This window comes from Cavia porcellus, unplaced genomic scaffold, assembly GCF_034190915.1.
Source record: "Cavia porcellus strain 051 isolate PalLab524CR breed Dunkin Hartley unplaced genomic scaffold, mCavPor4.1 scaffold_1, whole genome shotgun sequence".
Taxonomy (NCBI): Eukaryota; Metazoa; Chordata; class Mammalia; order Rodentia; family Caviidae; genus Cavia; species Cavia porcellus.
In genome coordinates this window covers 132,567,890-132,582,017 of record NW_026947484.1, presented here as the reverse complement: position 1 = coordinate 132,582,017, position 14,128 = coordinate 132,567,890, and the positions used below count along the sequence as shown (strand labels likewise).

Here is a 14,128-nt window from a genome sequence, read left to right as displayed (position 1 = left end):
CTTATTTTTCAGTAGAGTAGATTCTTTCTATGTGACAGGCAATATGACCTTGGAATACAACTCAGCTGGAGGGTTTTAGGTTGGGTCTATATAGAAGTATAATTACAAAGTTGATGATACTGTGGCACCGAACTTTATGGTTTTTAATTTGCCTTCATAATCTAGTCAATGCAAAAATCTTGTAAGAAAGGAGACAGCAAAAAATCTTAAACTCATGGAAGTGTGTTGACTTTGATGTGCAACTCAGAAGGTAAGTGGTAGAGCCTAGAATTCAGATGCTTATTGCTTTCATATTCCAGTGTCAATGCCTGAGATGGAAATATATTTTACTGAACATGTTTCAATATAGTGCTACTTATCAGGGGAATGAACAAAGAGGCTTTGAAAGGGCTTGGTTTCTGAGTTGTTAATTATTCAAGGCAATATACTCAGATAAGGAATGTGAGATTCTGAGATACCTAATCGTTGAAAATCTCCAAGAACCCTACAAACTATATTTTTCTGGTCAATCAGATTTTCTCCAGTCCAGGACTGTGGTCATTTGGCATCTTCAAGGGCACATGACTGAGAATCAGTGGGGATGACGTTCCTTCCATTATATCTCCTTCATTTTACAGAACTTCAAGCATAATAAATGTGCTAGGAATGTCTGCCAGATGAAAATGACTATTTGCCACTTACATTCCTGCCCCTCTGCCAATACAGGAAGAGCTCCAGAGTGAAAGAGAGAAAGCATCAGTGACTCAATTTAGATGCAATGAGGAATGAACGCCACAGAATCTTCCTATCTTGCATTTTTCCAGCTGCTGATTATTTTGGCTTGACTTGTGGCAGTATATCTGACCGTATTAGTATCTCTCAGAATCACTGTCTTCATAGTTCTCATAAATTTGTTCCTTTATTTTCGCAAAGTGAAAACATTCTCACTAAATGATAAGAATGCCACCAATCGTATCATCCCTTAAGTATTTAATCATGTTATCTATCCATTTGTCCACCTAATAAATGCTTAGCACTCAGGCAGAAAATTACTGTATCAGATGCTGAGGGGGACCCAAAGATGAACTACAATGCAGCTTCTGTATTAGTCATGGTACAAACCAGGAGAGAGAGAGAGAGAGAGAGAGAGAGAGAGAGAGAGAGAGAGAGAGATCACTTTAAGTACAGAAGAAATTTAGTAAAAGAAAGTGGAGATAGAAGAGTTGAGAAGCCAGCCAGGAAATAGTGTGGTAACATAGAAATCAGGGGCAATTGGGAGATACCTACTAGCCCTAAGTGGGGAGACAAAAGGAAGGTGAGATTAAATTACCAGAAATCAAGGACTGGGATGATCAGGAGGAAGCCAGAACCATGGTGGATGTGTTTAGCAGGATCTTGGAGTAGGATGGCTGCATCTAGGGGAGATGGAGCCACGGTAAAGGAACAGACCACTGCCCAGACACTACCTAAGGCAAAGAGAAAGGGAGAAATATCCTGACTTCCCTTCCTTTTGCCCATTGCTCTTCAGATAGTTCCTCCCACTGCCTGCATCCAATCAGACTTTGGGAGATGCAGCCTGCAGAAACCAGAGCCTCCCTGTTTTTACTGTGGCATGTAGTGGTGCAGGCAAGATCGAGGGATGAGTCCAGTCATTAAAGGGTCTGGCTGTAGGGTAGCACCAGCACAAGGGGTGAAAAAGACAGTTCAGAATCTAGTTGATTCAGGTCCTAGTAAAATTTCTTTGATTTGACAGTGACTTCAGAAATGACTTTAGTAAAATAGCCTAGTGATCCTTACAGAATTCAATAAAAGACCGAGTGCTCTTCCCAATATGACTGTCCTGCAAATGTCTGACTGTCATTAGGAACAGCTGAGTTGACAGCCCTGCTACACTTCTGCCATACACTCCGTGCCCAGTGAATGGTTGCTTTTGAAGCTTGAGTACTCCAGGTCCCATGTACTGCAAATCAGTCACACTCTTCCACATCGTTTTCAGTGGCTGGTAGTGTTTGGTCTGTTTGAGTTGTCTCTTCTGTTTTTGGAGTGTTCTTACCCACTCTTTGAGAAGCAGATCTAACATCAGAAGTTTTGGAAGACTCCATCTGTCTGTCCTACCTCTATCTTCCCAGCCTACCATTTTCTTAAAGTCCTTTGCATCTAGCAGAATATGTATCAGTGGTTTGTTGTCAGTGTGTCTTCATTAGTCAAAAATCCTTGAGGAGCAGGTAATCACAATTCACATTGTGAACTGTGTGTGCTCACACCCAAAGAGCACAACAGTAATCAATACCTATTAGTTGAGGGTTTGTATATGTCCCAAAACATACAGATGCATAATTAAAATAGCTCTTCTCAGAGATCTCAGTCTTTTCTACCTCCCTCTCCAGGGAAAAGGTTAGTGATTGCTAAGGTGGTTGACCTTCTGAATCTCCAAGACTGCTTCCCAATGCATCAGCCTCTCTGGGAAAAAATTCCTAGTGGAATGGATGTGAGGGCTGAGAACAGCTCCTGTTGTCTTCCTTTTGATGTTTTATAAATGTGTCTTCTCCGTCTGGTCCAGCCTGGCTCAACCAAGCAAAGCTTTTGTCTGTCTTGAATAGCTTAGGCAGCTGGGAAAGCTTTATCATTTGAGTGAAGTTTTCTATGTAGAAAACAGGATTTTCTCCCTTCCTGCTGCATATTTTGTCCTCTTTTTTTTTCTGTCATCTGAGAACCTCCCTGGACCCGATCTTTTCTGAATCTTTGGGGTCTTGTCTGGTCTAGGGGAAAACAATTGTATCAGATTATCTTTTTCAGAGCACCTGTTCCCCTTCTGATTGCCAAGGACTACTATAGCTCAGGGGCAGTGGTTCTGGCTAGGAACCTCCTGTTGTTTAGGTAAAATGTTAACATCAACAACCAGTAACATCCTTTCTTTTTAGAAAGCATCAAGTTTGTTTTTTCCTTTCCTTTTCTTCTTTTATCTTTAACGCTTCCTCAGACATTTCTGTAGAATGGAAGGAATTGCAGTTAACCATTATTCTTCTTTATAATGGGTAAATTGAGGCCAAAAGGAGTGGAAAATCACAGTGTGAAACAGTGAATGAAACCCGATATTAAGGTGGGGTCCCATGCCTCACCCAGGCCAGGCCATTTGAGTGGGCTGGGGATGATTGAGCTTATATGGGATGTGGGAGGAGTAAGGACCCCTTACCTCAGCTGGACAAAGAGTGGGGCTGGGTCTTCCTGAGGCTTCTGCAGAGCTCTTCTCCCTCAGCCACTTCCTCTCTGCTGCGGAGAAGTGGAGAATGAGAAGGGAAGCCAAGAGTGTCACTGGGATTGACAGTCAGGATTTCCTTGAATCCCTGAGAAAATTCTTGCCAGAAGGCTGTTTTGAAGATGAAATAAGGTAGAGAGCTTCACCATATGTCTGGCCCACAGCAAGCACCAAGAAAGGATTATTTATAATGGGCACTTCTATTGTAGGGCTTACTCCCTGTTAACTTTGAGGCTGGGCTTCATCTGTGGCTGTGGATGGGCTGTCTTCCAAGAAATCCCAAATCCATGGTTTTCTCTACTGCCTTTGTTTCCCAGCCCCATCCCTCTAGTGCCCACTTGTAGAGAGACTCCAGGAAGGAGTTGAGTAACAGGAGTCTCAGAAGTGAAGGTGGCTGGCTCTCTCTAGGGATATGGTAAAGGAAAAGGATCTATTCTAAAGGAAGGGGAGGCTTGGGGTCACTGTTCTGAATGTATAGGGGAGGGGGTGGGCACTAGTAAAGATAATAACACTATTGCTTAGGTATCTTGGAAATAAGAAAAGGCATCAGGAAGTTGCATTTGAGAATTGTGACAGAAAATGATCACAGAGCACGGAGGGAAAGGGTGATGGCCAGATTCAATTTTCCTGAACAGCATGAGGCAGCTGGCATCCTCTCTGTGTCTTTCCCTTCCAGGGATGTCCCCTAACCCACTGTCTTGCAGCCAGTTCTGCTTTTAATGTTATTAATTGCTGTAATTTCTATCTGGGTAGGATCTACCAAACTCTCATATTTGCCAAAGGTACTTGTGTATCAGAGCATCTGGCTCCAGGTAGAATTCCAGGCACCAGCTCTGGAATTGTTTTTTCTTTGGGGGCTTCAAAATGGTCCTCGAAATTTTCTCTGTATGAAATTTCCTGAGTTGGGCTCCCCAATGCCATATTGCTTCTGTTGTGTGCTATTTTATTTCTTCATTTGTACCCCTAGCTTAGTGAGTGCTGAGCTCTGTGCGGAGCAGGGCTGGCTCTCACTGCTGTTTGGAAAGATTGGCTCTGGACATTTACGGAAATGTCTGTCTGTGGACATTTCCGGGCCATTTGATGAATGAGTCCATGTAAATAGGGGTGGCAAGTGGTTTGGAGGGAGGGTATAGAGGATATTCAGGGCTCCCTGCTCTCACTGAAAGGCTGGAAATTCCTACAGAAAGGGCTTCTCTTCCTCTTTCTACCACAACTACCAGCTCCCCTTCCTTTCACTTTTCCCTTCCACTTCCAACCATGAAGGATTTGATATTTCTAAAAAAATTGTCTTCAGGGAGGCCTGCAGCTAAAGTAATTTTATCTCTAAAGAATACCCTTTGCAGGTGACTCCAGATATTGGTGAGTGTACTTCCGCCTGACATGTCCTCTGACCTGGATCTCTGCCAGGCTCAGGGAAAGGGCAGTGTTGTGGAGCGGAGCAACAGATTTACAAGATGAGGGAGCGTCATGCCCCAGGGAGCTAGTTTACTAGCGCTTTGCAGCATGGGGCTGCAATTATCCTGGTCACAGTGCAGGAGGGAATCAGGCTTGACTGTATATGTGGCAGTGTCCACAGTTTTGGCCCACAGCACACTACTCAGATATGCCAGCATCTTCAGGCCTGTCCATACTATTTCTGCCTTTTTTTTATGAAGCAGATTTTTATTGACATGGATGTTCAACAAGTGGATTCAAATTCATGTGTTGGTCTGCACCATTCTAGAAAGACTGGAAGTTGTAAATCCATTTCTAAAATGATTAGACTTCTTCCCTATTATAGCCTAAAAGGTTGTGCTGATTGAACCATACCTATAGCCTATGCAGTGGTGGTGACTCTGAGGGAGAGATGTTGTTTGTCTTTTAAGACACAACATATTAATGTATGAGTTTTTTCCTCTAAACTAAAGTATCACTATTTAATTGCAGTTTTGGCACTTTGTGGTATATAAGTGGTTTTGGGTCCAGTTTGGGCACAATCTCTAAGAGATTTGCCATCATTTGCCTGTAGGAAGCTTCCAGATTGAAATACAACTAATGTCCATTCTAGGATGATAATCTGAGTTCACAAACAAGAATCTTCATTGAAATTTCATCTTCTCTAATGATCCAGAAACTCTGCAAAGGCAAATTGCAATGAGGCAGACAGTAGAGTTCCTGGGGTCCAGACTCTTCAGTCTGGGATATTCTCAGTGGTCCAGGGCTTCAAGCACATCACGACACATATTTGTAATCCTATAAGCTTAGACAGACCCTAGACTGGACTGTATTCAGGGGAAGGATCAGACCTGGGGAAAACAGTTGCTGTGAGTGAGTATCTGAATGGTTGAGAGCTATAGCTCAGGCTAGCCATCAGCACGGGTGAATATGGGACCTCAGAGGAGGCAGCTCTGTTGAGACACATCCTGACAAATGGTTCCCGTAATTCTTGAAGGCCAGACAAGTACATGGTTGTCATCAAGTACATTTCCTCCATACTGTTCCTTACATAATTTATTTATAACACTCTGTCATCCCAAAAGCAGCACCACTTGGCTTTATTATATAGATGTTATAAAAATCATTCTGAGCTTTTAATCATTAATATATATGATTATATATATAAAATAGGACTAAAAACTATAAATGGATATATAAATTGAACTAGGACTCTATTTGCTAAATCTAAAATTTTGATATAACTTTTTTTTTTGAGACAGGGTCTCACTGTGTACTTCAAGCTAGCCTTGAGCTCAATATGGAGCCCATGCTGGCCTCAAGCTCCCAGAAATCCTCCCTCTCAGCCTCCAGGAATTACAGGTGTGTGCCACCATGCTTGGCAAATTTTGATACAATTTCACACTTAGAAAATTTATAAGAATGCCCCAAAGAACTTCCATTTAGTCTTTACCTAGATTTTCCAGTTATTACCATTTTACCTCACTTATTTTCATTATGCTCAGGTGCTCTCAAAAACTGAGAGCAGCACTCTAGATGGGAGGCTAAGACTCAGGGAGGGGGTACAGGGTTTGATGGCACGTGCAACCACAGGTGAGGTGAACTTGGAGAGACAGGTGACAGAGCTGGCCATTAGATTTGCAGAGTATGTGTTTACCTGGCTACTTAAGGGAATTTGCCAGAGAGGGGCTACTTAAAGCCATTTTGGTCACTTCTGGCTTTGTGAATTTGAATTAAATTGCTGACCCTCTTTGAGCTACCATTTCCTCACTGGTACATAAAGAGATTAATGTCTACATAATCTGTGTGTGTGTATGTGTGTGTGTGTAATGAATTGTGTATATGATGTGTGTAAATGTGTCAGAGTTAGTGCTCAATAAATGGTAGTTATTAATGATGTTCAATATATGTTATTAATGATGTCAATGATTAATAAAAATATTACCTTATGAGTTTGAGGTTGGAACCAGAGACCTACACCAGCATGGCAGGGCAGGCAAGGCTGGCTGGTTGAGCCTGTATGTGTTGGGAAGGAGCATACAGACCTAGATTCCAAGCAGGACTCATGCTTCCCTGGGCAGCATGGAGTGACTGCTGGTGTGGGGAGGACCACATGAGAAATTCTTCTGTATGAGAAAACCAAGTTCCTCTGGCCAGACTCCAGGCACTGGAGATCTTGAATATGGAAAAATGAAAACTGACAGCCATAGACGCCCCTCTTTTGGCCTAAGGATATATGAATGGAATATTTGAGATTCTGGAAGCCTTCCTACTTGGTAAGTTCAAAGAACAAAAAGTGTCTTGCTTCTGAGGATTCTAGACTTTGCTAAAATGTAATTAAGTTCCAAGCCCCTAGAAATCAATCATACTCCCAGGAACTAATACCTTGGTTTGTCGATTAGAAGTGAGGGAGCCAGGGGCAATTACTCTCTGATGAGGGAAAGTCTCCGCTCAGAAGCCAAGGCCAGAGTTAGGGTGAGCTGGGGGTGGGAGTGGATTAGTGAAGCTGCCTATGGGAAGTGTTTCTAATTATACATAGTCTGCTTCTTTGGGCTGAAGTCTCCACTGATTACAATGTCCAATTCCTGATCAGGAAATTTTCTTTATATTGGGAGGAAACTGAGTAGAAACAATGACTGGATCCCAGAGCTCAATGAAGCCATAGGTCATCATTTATCTACTCCCTGCCAAGTCAGAATGATAGTAAATGGGAGGATAGATGGCCTGCCAGTTAGCCACCCTTGCTGAGTGTCCTGGGGAGTGTCCAGGGAACTGAGCATGGTATTTGCTCCCAGATCTTGACTAGCTTTACTCTAGAAGGAGCTATCACTGGACAGGGACACAGAAGACCTGGGGTCTAGCTAGAGCTGGACATAAGTAATGCTGCAGAATACTATCAATTAGTAGTATAGGTGAAGGTATATGTATATTCCATTTACTAGTCTTTCTACTGTTCTTTAGAGCGCTTGTCTCTAACTGGACCAGCTGACCTTTTGGCTTCTGTCCCTCACCTGTAGAATGAAAGAGTTGGATAATAAAATTTGTAAGGTCTCTCAGAATTGAATCTTTTTTTCTAAATTTTGCTGCATGGGAGGTTAACCTGGAATTTAATAGCCAAGGTAGATGGAGAGAGAAATGCAGGAGGTACAGTCCAGAGAGAAGGGTTAGGTAGAGTAGAGATGATGGGTTGAGAGCTGAGGACGATGTACAGACTCAGAAAGCTTAGTCTGCTGACTATGCTGGAGGTGTAGGTGAGGTTCTTGAAGTGGTGAAGGTGGGGGAAGGGAGTGATTCCAGTTGTTACTTGAATGCTAATTCGCCCAGCACTGGATTTATTTTAGACAACTAAGCCCCATATCAGGCAGATCCAGGCTGAGTCATCTTACCTGCCTCCCTCTCCAGTGGATCCCCATGGGGAGATGGATGTGCTGAGATCGGGGAAGTTGTAGAAAAGGAGATGAGATTCAGAAACTCTTTAGAAGCAGTTACCTCAGTGTCCCTCTTTCCTTGGGGTCTAGGGCTGCTCTAAGTAGGCTCCAGACTCAAAACCTGAGGACTGCCATGAGTGTCCACGGCAGGGCAACCAGAAGCAGAGAGCTGAGCGGGAATGGAGGTGCCGCTGAGCCCAGTGACTGAGGAGCAGCTGTCCCATGGCTCCCCTGAGCCATTGTCTTCTCAGCTTTCTGTCCTGGGAAGTGGGAGGGGATGGGTGAGGTCTCCAAGGATATGTGTGAAAGCACTGGGGAGACCCTTCAAAGCTTTTGCTATATAAAAAAATGTGAAAGGAAAATTTTAAGTCATTTTCTCCCAGCCAGGTAAGCAGGACATAGAAGGTGGCAGCTCCTACCTTGGGCAGAACCTTTCTGGGCTTTTCAATAAAGATTTGGGCTAGAAGTTCCTCCATTTATAGATAAAGCCCTTGAGTTTATTTGACTGAAGTGACTGTACCAGAAGAGTGGTTTAAAAGCAATCACTCAGGAGTAACAGGAACTTTGGTTGTAACCCACTGTTACGGATTAAAAACTGGTGGTCAGCTTAAAGCCAGCTGAATTAAACCAGCATGGTGCTTAGCATAGATGTTTCACCAGAGGAAAGTTGCTAGCATAAATAGAGACGTGGAGCAGGAGAAGCTAGGTGTTGCGGGTTTCTCTAAGTGTTGCTGTTTGAGTTGTTGGTTCTCCTGGAGGAGCTAGTCATGACTAGCTTCCCCAGTGTGAGTTCGACCAGACAAGCTCGATGGTGAGAAGCTTTGTTGGTGAGAGTGGCTGTGATTCACTTTGGGGTAGCTCTGGTCCTTACATAGAGCACTGCTTCCTGGTTCTGGAGGGGAAGATGTGTGCTGCTTAATCTCTAGGATAAACTTGTCATGCTGGCTTTCTGGCATGTACTCAACTGTTCTTATCTGTGTCACTGAGGATGACTGTGGTGCTTTTCAGGACAGTCCTGGTCTTTATTATGAGTATGCCTTTTCGGCTCCAGTGTAGAACCCTCAACCTTCTAGTACAGCTTCTTTACCCTGCTGGTATAGACCTTCTAGCTTCCACCACTGATTTTTGGGCCTTCCCAGTACAGATCCATAAAACAGACTGGTGTGAGTCCTTCTTGTGGGATCTAGACCTCCAGTAGGACTTGTGAAAGGCATTCTCATGGGCTCTAGGTTTTCATCTGGACTCATGCAGGACATTGCTGTGGGATCCAGGCCCTTGGTTGAATATTCTGGGTTTTTAGTGTTGTGTATAGATTTCCTGCACTTTGTTGTGTTAAATTGTGGGTGACCATCATAAAATAATATAAATTCTGTGTCCTGATTCTAATTGTTCTCTGCACAACCCTGACTACAACAACTACTTAGCTAGGTAACATAAGATGATTTCTTTATACCTGAAGACTTATCCCCTGGATTGTAAAATGGGGACAGAAAGATGCCTTCCTCATAAAGCTGTTATGAGAATTAAATAAGATCACCTATGCAAAGACTAGGCCCAGGACCTGGTTCATAATAAGAGGCTGTTAATATTATTGCTATTAATAATAAGTTCCTGATAGAACCAGACTCAGAATACAGGTCAACTTGCTCTGGAGTATTGCACAACTTCGTCTTGACTTGAGTTGCTTTGGGTTCCTCTGAGGCAGCAGATTGGATGGCTGAGAACACTCTGGACCTTGGGGCCCTAGAGCTGTTCTCCCAGTGTCTGAGCACTTGTTCTTGGCCCTCATGGTCAGGTCTTTCCTCCTCCCATTTTCTCATCTCTAAATCCCACATCTGAGTTATCTGACCTCTGCTTCCCACCTGGCAGTCTCAGCAGCAAAACCCCTGGAACACGCACTTTCCTGTTGGTCCACGTGAGCCTGTCTCCTGACCTGATGTTTCTGCTGAGACATTGAGGGCTGTTTGTTCTCTTAGACAGAGCTGCTAATGGCCAATTTTCCATGAATCATAATCACCTTACTCCATTAGGCAGGATAATTAAGACTGGAAGGTGGACCTCTTTGCTCAGCATATGGGAATTGACAAGCTGGCCTGGGCTTTCCATAGAACCCCTGGACCCACTCACAGCTGCAGCTGATCAACCCTAAACGTGGAGCCTGGCAGGGGTACAAAGTGCCAACAGTCCCCAGAGTCCTTCGATCATGGTATTGAGTACAGGTAACTGGAGCACATGTGACAGTATGCTGAAGCTGGAGTGGCTAATGTTTTCTGCAATTAATTTACATCCTCTGTTTCCTATGTGCCAGGCCCTATACTAAACACATGACAAAGAAGAGCTCATTTAATCCTCAAAGTGGCCTTATAACATGGTATCTATTATTCATTCCAATTTTCAGATGAGAATACTGAGGCTGCAAGAGGTAATTAACATTCTCAAAGTCATACCTAGTAGGAAATAGAGCTGGGTTTTGGGTTTGGGAACTCTGACTCCAGAGGCCATGTCCTTAATTCTGTCTTTTTGGTGTGTGTATGTAGAAAATAGAAAAACACAATAATTTTTCCTTCTTTTTCCCTTCCTTATTCTCTCTGGTGCATTTTTATCTACAAATATCATCCAGGCAGTTTCTTCATTGCAGGGAATGGTGCTAAAACCTTTGTTGTTTTGCAAATAACAGAAGGTTATAGTTCCCCTAGGTCTCTGGCTATACCCTGAAGTCAATTAAATACATAAAGCTGAAAATGTTGAGGGGAAAATAATCCTGTGTTATGAAACCAAATAAAAATCACCTTAAGGTAGCTGTTGTTTTTAGATTATGCATGAGTGTGGATAATCAAGAGTTGGCTGTATTTTATGCACACAGCTTAATCTGTATCTTCTAAACAACTTTTGCAGTACAATTTTGGACAACAAATTAGTTTCAGATGAGGGACTCTTGCTCCTCCTTGAAAAACATTCTTCATTTCAAATTATCCTAGCTACCAGCCATCAAGGCTGACAAAAAAGCAGAGAATTAAATTGTTGGTACAAATCCTGGCTCTCGGCTGTCTCTCATTTGCTCATCACACATTCTCTTTGTATCTCCCCCTTTGGGGACATCCTGAGCAAGGAGGAGGAGCAGGGCTAGCATTACGGAGGGCTTCAAAGCTTTGCCGGAGCTTTCTTTTCATCCTCCTGGAGGCATTTACTCCTTTGAGGAGCCTTCAGCCAGTTCTGGAAATGGGGCCAGCTCAGAGGGGCCTCAGGGCAGCTGAGATGGAACCAGCAGCTTCTCCTTTAGGCAGAGCTCCCCACCAGGAGACCACACGGGGAGGATATGACCACCTACTGTAGCTTCTTTGCTCTTGGGCAGCCAGTGAGGGATGAGGACTTTTCCCTAGGGAACCAGAAAGTGGAAGTTAAGGTGGCTACATGTAACAAAGCAGGCTGGGGGTTAGTGTTCTGTGGACCTGTCTTACTTAATTGATCTTTGTCACAGTTCCTGGAAGAGGATGCGCTCTCCATGGCCTCTGTGCATGAGGAAAGTGAAGCTTACACAGGATGACTTCATCAAGGTCACACAGCTCATAAGTAGTCCTTTGGAGATCTGAAATCAAACCAATGCAAGAATCTTTATTGTTTCACATATCTGAGCACCATTTGGTTGGCATTTGCTATCTGTCTCCATGTGGGAGGGGATGGCTTCTGTTAGATCCAGCCCTAGGTAGATGATTCCTCCATTCCTAGATTGGCCTTCCACACTAAGTCCCCACATCACAAGTGGCAGATGCTCCTCAGCTTCCTAGAAGGAAAGAAAAGCATGTCAGAAATCTACAGAACTATCTTCAAAAGAAGATGAAATTGGCAATGTAGCTTTGATGTGTAGGCTAGGATTCTATTTGTTTTGCAATAGTACAAAAAAGTCACAAAAATTACACAGAAGAAAGAGTGCTTTGGTGCCACATGAAAGATAACTTTTTATATTTGCATATCTAACTACCTGGGCTTCAGTCCTTCTGATCAAGTGACTTTGTTTATTCATAACATCCAATTATAATAGCAAAAACACAACATTTATGTTACAGTAACTGCACCAAGGGCTTTTGCTTCACATCTTATTTGCTTCATGACTTATTTAGATTCCACAACAATCTTTGAGGTGGATACTCTCCTCCCCAATTTACAGATAAGGAATGTGAAGCACAGAGTAGTTAAATAACATGTTCAAAATCGTGGAGCAAGAAAGGAAGAAATGGGATTTAAACTCAGGCAGTCTGGCTTGTGTCTGTGTTTTAACTATTCTCACCCTGATTCTTCTACAGTTTTGCCTCTTTGCTTTTGTGATGCACTCTGTCAGGTATGACCCTTTGGTTAAAGTCCCTTGTCTGGTTATCACACTATGTCTGCAGTTAACATTTCTGTGTGGACACAGCTTTTACATTGATGGTGGAGCTATGAGGTGTTAGGGGTCATGGCTTTTCCTTCTCTGTGGGCAGCCTAGTGTTGCACCTTGAAAAGACCACAGATGCTTTACCTCTGCTTAGGAATAGCATCTGCCTATTTGATATATATAGATTGGCTTTACACATTGGGATGGCACTGACCTAAGTGCTTAGAGGCTTGGAAGTAAAACAATATTCACCGGGGGGAGGAGCAAAGATAGACAACAACTGGCTACAGAGGCTCCCTGAGACAGTCAACTTAAAATTCAACATAATACAGAGTGGAGAGCCCCAAACAGAGGGAGATGAATTCTCTCATCCCAAGAAGAAATTACCAACCATCTGAGGTCCCACTGCGACTGGTTGACGCTGTGATTTGCTGACGCTGTGATTTGCTGGGGTCCTGCCACAACTGGCTGAGTTCCCACTGTGACTTGCTGAGGCCCCCCCTGCGACTGGCCAGGGTCCCCCCGTGACTGGCTAGGGGTCCCGCCGCAACTTGCCAGGGTCCCGCTGTGACTTGCTGAGCCGTCTGAAGTCCTGCTGCTTCTACTCACTTGGAGGCACACAGTTACATTGAATTCTGGAGTCAGTGAGCCAAATGGAGAGCTGAGTTGGCGTGGAGCCTATATTGAGCTGTGTTGAGTGACAGGAGTGGAGCCATTCTATAAATAGCGGGGCCCTGGCAGACACATTCTGGGATCGGGCAGAACTGACAAGTATAAGGGGCAGCAGTGACTTCAACAATTGTTCCCTTCCCAAAGAGGATTGGTGGAGTGAGCTAGACCTGGGTCACGTGACCTGGCTGAGAACCAATAGGTTATCTGAGATCAAGTTCCTGCAGCGGTGGCACATACTGGCCCAGTGACTGGTCTGGAGGGAGGCAGCACAAAGTAATACAGTAGTGCTGGCCACAGCAGCTTGACTAAACTGGAGGGGAGGAGCCAGCATATGTAATCTCTGTCTGCAACTCACTAACACACTGCAGTGTGAAAGGTCATCTAGCCAGCGCACTTCAGAAGAATTGTAACCAACAAAGAAAGAAACTGGGGCCTCCTGGAAGAAGCAAAGAAAAGATGGGAAGAGGAAGTCCCCAGGCTCCAACCTTGATAACATTGACCCAGGACAGGTAAATACAAAGGAGAATGAGAACAGCAAACATGCAATATCAGACACAAAACCAGTGGACATAAAGAGATATATTCGAGACCTCATAGATGAGTTCAAAAGTGAGATATTTAGCCAAATAAAGCAAGATATAAGAAGATCAATAAAAGAGATACTAAGCACCCCTCAAGCAGATGCAGACTGAAGAAGGGAGGAATTCAAACACAGGAGAGAACCATTTGGTGAAGAATATAAAAAAATACAGAATACATGAAGCAGATTCAAAGAGATCACCAGGAAATTTAAAACTCTATGGAAAGATGGCAAATCAGCTTGAAAGAAACTAAGGATATATTATGCAAACTGGAGGACAATTTTGCAATGTGGGAGTATGAAAGGGAAAACTTTTTAAAAATAACAAGGAAATAAGCAGTAACAATACAAAGGCTAGAAGATGACAAAAGGATCTATAACGTGAGAATAAAGAATGTAAATGAAGAAGC

The 14,128-nt window shown here is 43.5% G+C and overlaps 1 long non-coding RNA gene across 1 annotated transcript; it reads right to left on the bottom strand.

Moving 5' to 3' along the window:
- Nucleotides 1-11,682: 11,682 nt before the first annotated feature.
- On the bottom strand, nucleotides 11,683-13,906 carry LOC134477569 (uncharacterized). The gene is made up of 2 exons (XR_010049581.1): nucleotides 12,858-13,906; nucleotides 11,683-11,878 (listed from the first exon to the last, which is right to left on the bottom strand). It is a non-coding gene; the product is annotated as an uncharacterized LOC134477569 (long non-coding RNA).
- Between the last annotated feature and the right edge of the window lie 222 nt (nucleotides 13,907-14,128).